The sequence below is a fragment of the Ciconia boyciana genome, chromosome 3, assembly GCF_034638445.1.
Source record: "Ciconia boyciana chromosome 3, ASM3463844v1, whole genome shotgun sequence".
In the NCBI taxonomy this organism is placed as follows: Eukaryota; Metazoa; Chordata; class Aves; order Ciconiiformes; family Ciconiidae; genus Ciconia; species Ciconia boyciana.
The window spans coordinates 38,372,316-38,377,588 of record NC_132936.1 but is presented as its reverse complement, the minus strand read 5'-3'; the positions used below and the strand labels follow the sequence as shown (position 1 = coordinate 38,377,588).

The 5,273-nt window shown below is 39.7% G+C and overlaps 1 long non-coding RNA gene across 1 annotated transcript; it reads left to right on the top strand.

The window, feature by feature from the left end:
• Nucleotides 1-662: 662 nt before the first annotated feature.
• On the top strand, nt 663-3,907 carry LOC140650012 (uncharacterized). The gene is made up of 3 exons (XR_012041820.1): nt 663-765; nt 3,314-3,545; nt 3,667-3,907. It is a non-coding gene; the product is annotated as an uncharacterized lncRNA (long non-coding RNA).
• The last annotated feature ends 1,366 nt before the right edge of the window (nt 3,908-5,273 follow it).

Genomic DNA, 5,273 nt, shown 5'->3' with positions numbered 1-5,273 from the left:
ATTTTCTGAGGAAAAAGCAGGAATTGGTGGAATAAGCCAAAAAATACAAGTTTCCTGGTCTGTTTGAGCTCTTAAAAATCAGGAGTCCTGTCATGCTCCAGCGTGGGTAAAGGAAGACAGTGGATCAGAGACAAGGAAAGAGATGGGAGAATCTGCTCCAAGAAGTTTATGCATCCACCAAAGCTCCAGGAGTGCATGCACCAGGTCAACCCTTTGGCTGCCTCTTCCCCCTCCCCTTGACCCCCCTCCCAGTCTGGTGACTTAAGGCAAACGAGAGTCATGGGTGCCAGCAGCAAGATGAAGGGAGAGCAGCAGATTTCATGTTGTTCCAGCACTGAGAAAGTTGCTCAGGTTGCTGACATATGTTGTGGAGACAGATTTCCGCAGTATGCAGACTGAAATGCATAATCTGAACAAGGTTATGAGCCAAACATCTACAGTGTTTATTGAAAACATCCCTGATGTTTAAAATTCTGTGGTCTTCTGAAACCCAGAAATCCAGCCCTGCAGTTATTTCTCCCTTTCAGAGAGAATGAGACACATACAGGCTTTGGGAACACGTGGGTCGCTTTTTTCCCCTCCCTCCTAGCAGGAGAGACAGTTTAGCCTGCTTTTCCTGGTTCACATCCTGGGATGAATCACTGCAGACAAACAGCTCCAGCAGAGACGCGGCTGAGGCCCATACAGGAGGAGAAGAGGAGCTGTCTGTCGCTCTGGACAGGGATCACTGCGCAGAGACAGGGAGAGGAGAGGAGAGTGATTTATGTGGGTCCCTTTATGAGGGTGTCTGGCTTTCAGATACTGTGTGGGATTTTTCTTTGCAAAACAAACAAACACTAGTTATATTTCTCTTAATTGTCTGGAAAAACTCACTCCTTCAGCCAGTCACTCTCCTCTTTGCTCATTCTTTTAACTCTTACTCATACTAGCTGCTTTAGAGTTATTTTTGGAGATATTCAGGTTTGGAACGCTGTGTTCCTCCTAGCTGTTTTCAAACTTTCTTGCATGACGTTCCTTTCCACAGCACTGGTCTTTAGACCAGCCAGAAATAAGGATATTGCTGAGCACAAAAAAAGCCTTGTGTGTCTTCCTCAATAACTACTTTAAAGGCTGTAACATATCTGCAGAGGGATTTTAGCATATTTTAAAATGCCAAAGGACATTTAAAGACAGTGTCTGGTGACATTATGCATGACACCTCTTCCCTGCAAAGGTGGGAAGTGAAAAGAAATAAAAGCTAGACAGGATTATTTGTTCAAATGTACCCAGACTTGGCACTGCGTAAAGGGGTACTGTAACCTCTCAGCTCTTGTAAAACTGACCCTTGTGCCTGGGTTTGCATGTGTGCGTATGCATAAGAGAAAAAGATGGAGCAAGTGAGAATATTCTTGTGGCAGTACGCAGAGCTGTTGCCATCCCTGAGGTGTGGGTTTTCTGGAATTAATATCTTGAAAATTCAGAAGTCCTGCAAATACAAGAGAGTAAGGCTTTTGCATAGGAGGAGAGAACTGCTAAATTTCCCCAACTCCAGAGATCTGTGCTCGTTTCTTTAATATTTTAGTGCCAGATATTTTGTTTGTACCTTGCTTTCTGTTAGGTATCATCCCAGCAATCTATCGGCCTGCTTGAGACTGTTTCATGTATTGCAGGCTAGATAAGAACTAGAACGGATTTCATCCTTGTGTGGATAAAATATATGAGATATCGCTTAAGGTAGTTTTTTAGAGCATAACTGCAAATGTAAGCTGGATTCCTGCCACGTGCACGAAGAGTACATATTAGCACCTCTTCCAAAGTTCCCCTGCAGTTTGTGTTCTGAAAAGCACATTTCCTAGCTGCCGCCCTGGACGTTGCTACAAGTGATCTGTGTCACCACTGCTGGTGGTAACACACGGAGGGAGAAAAGCCTGGGATCCCCTGGACTAAAGCATATCATTACTTTCTCAAGTAAAATTTTCTTATTATTTCTCTTTTCACTGTTGCCATGTACCATTATATCAGTCACACTGGTTACATGTCTGTCATCACACTTTTCATTTCTGTGAAACACATTAGATTTTTCATGGAAGGGATTGGAGCACTTAGACTTTTAGACACTTACTTGCACCTGCACGTAATGATTTTTGGTGTATATAAAATATGTGGAATGTGTATACACACACACAAATGTACAAAATCCCATGGTTATTTATTTTATTGACAGCTGTTTGATTGTATTGAGAGCAAAGGTATGCATTAGACTTCATTTGATTTCTACTCAGTTTAAAACTGAGTGCTATAAGCAATCATCCTATAGTTAAAATAAATTAAACCCATACTGTTCCTAAGTCTTCTGTGCTTTAAAAACCCACACAGATTTCACATTAAGCAAGCAGTGAGGAGAACACAGGTTTTCTATCTAAACAGAGCATACCCATTATCATGGATATGCTGAATAGATAGCTATTCTCTCTTCCTTCCAGGTGCCTAGGTAGAATCAGTTGTAATCTTGGCTTCAGTAATTTTGAGGGCAAAATGGCTTTATCCTGAATGTTTCCTAATCCCACAATACTCTCATGGCATGCAACTGAATGTGCAGTTACTCATAGCATGACAATTTCTGCGGTGTGCATTACAAAGAATGGTTTAATTTCTCTAACTAATCTTTTTGTGGAAGGTATTCCCTACTGCGCTTTGGGAAGGGTTTTAATCATAAAGAAAAAATCCCTGAGAAAAATATTCTATGAAAGGTGATTTTCATTGGTAGATGAAAACATTCATTAATGTTTTAGTATACTCTTCTCTGGCTTGTCACAGAGTAGCGTGAGGGTGGACCTAAAAGGACCCCCACTGAGCACTTTGCTTTGACATAACCCAGTGACAGCTGCCTATACCACTGTGCAGAGTGCTTAACGTCTGACTTTCAGAATAATTTATGTCATTCAGCATGCTAATAGGTCCCTCCAAAGGTGCTTTTTCACTACTTCTATAACAAATTTGTTTGAAGTAAGATACTCATGACTATACCACGCAGAGAAAACACACATTGCTACCATGAGGGTTATTTTATTTTCTACCATCAGCATCACAATAGTGCATATATTTTGGGAAGTGGCAAGGCTGAGAGACAGTACTAAGTTTGAGTTTCTACCTATACCCTCATAGACAAGAGCAAAAACTAAAAAAAAAGAAAGCAACACTAAATGGCAACTGCATTTACTTTTGGTGAGGATCAAACAATTTGGTGGCAGTTCTTAAATTTTGGGTGTATTGATTGTGCTATTATCAAGCTGTGCTTTCCCAACTCGTTTCTTATCTTTCTTCTTTTCCACAGGCTTGTGTCCAGAGAAGCTACTCTCCTGACTCAGACAAGACTGCACGTGAATGGTAGCAGCCGCCTTGGAAATGCCTTTGTTATTCATCAGAGACCGTTTGAATGTATGCCAGCTTCTTTGATGCGGCCTCATTCAGAAGCCATCAGAATCAATGGAAAAACTCCAGTTAATAAGGCCTTGATGCCAGTCCAGATCTGATTTCAAAGTTCTCCCAAGAAGGATCTGCGTATGGTAACACAGAGTACAGTACTTGATAATTCTTGTGCATGGGCACATTTTTCATATGAAAGAAAATGTATTTGCTTCCATTCCACTACAGAAAAGCTTGCATGTGTCCTTGGGTTTTTGGCAGATGTTGAAAACAGATCAGGAGCAGATGATGTGAGAGCAACAATATGTCCCTGAGCAACAGCAAAGCAGCAGGTGCAGGAGGAGCATATGCCAGATTCCCATCAGCAGAAGCAGCCGCGTGGAGGGCTCTCTGAGACTGCATGTGAGGTGCATGCTCCACTTTTCTTCTGGCACTGGGGAATATTAAGTCTGCATCAGGCCAAGCAAATAATTTACAAACTTAACTTTCAATTATGTAATAATTCACAAAGCAAACACACAGAGACTGTAGTGCAAGAGAATTTCTCAGGCAAAACAACCTGGGTCTATTAAAAAAGTATCATATTTTACTTTTAAAAATTGAATGTCCAGAAACAATAATGAAGGAAATTAGAAACCTTAACTCTGACCCTGTCCCAAAACCTTTCCCACACATCTAGGAACATGAAAAGTTTCCACTCTATTTTTTAATAAAAGACACTAGTTTCAAAAAATACTCTATAAAGTTAACTCGAAATGTTTTGTTCAGAGCACTTCTGAGACATTCTTAAAAAATAAAAATAAAAAAAAGAAAGAAAAGCAATGCTTCAGTGACTGAAAGCTTTTTTCTGCTGTTCAGCCCTGGTATGCTACATTGCTTTGAATGGACTAAATAGAAATATGTCTATTATGATCAAAATTGAGGCATTCTGGATACAAGTTATCCATTTTCCTCCAGTGTCACATTATGGTCTTCTGAGTAGAGCTGGACAAAAGTCTGGTTTATAAAATATGTATGCATATGTACGCATTTTACCTCAAGACAAAGCCAAGATTTTTCTAAAACAAAAAGAGACACACCCTTCACATAAGAGCCATCAAAAAGCAGCCAGTGCACCAGAGTATAAACTTTCTTGCACTGTGCAGGATCTGTTTCTAAACTCCTGATGTGGTCTTTCTTGCTAGTGACTTGAAATTCAGCTTGGGGAATAGGGGTCCTTTCTCTCTTTCTTTCTGGCTTAGGTGGAAACTTTCTTATTAAAACCTATAGGAAGTTTGGGGGTTGATATTTTTTCTTTTAAGAAAAATTTCCTCAGAAATCTCCAGTCCTTCTCTTGAACCATATGATTACATTTAATGAACCAGTTAGAAATCTACATAAATAGATTTTAAAAACCCAACACCTATTTTATGCATGTTCAGGTAGTATTGAAAGGCCACAGGACAATATCTAAAAGGGAGAAACAAAGCATCTCCACTGACCTAAGTTTTTATCACTTAGTGGTCTCTAAAGCACTAAAAGCATAACAAGGATTTTGTGAATTATGCGTTTTGGAATAACTTGCATTGTCACCAATGAAATCAAATGCAAAAGATCTGGAGCAAGTGTTAACAAGATCAGGAATTCACTTTGAGATGACCAGTAAAAAATTAAGTTCTAAGTAATTCACAGCACTATACTGATAGATTTCCCAGTTATAGCTGATCCCAAGAATCAGGTTATAGCTAACTTTGAATTTTAATCAGAAATTATTGAAGAGGCTGGAATGGGAATTCATGGACTGTCTGACATGCTTAGCTATATCAACTTGTTTGATAAATGACATGTGGATGGAACAAATGTTTGAAGTGGTGATTTAAATCAACCCA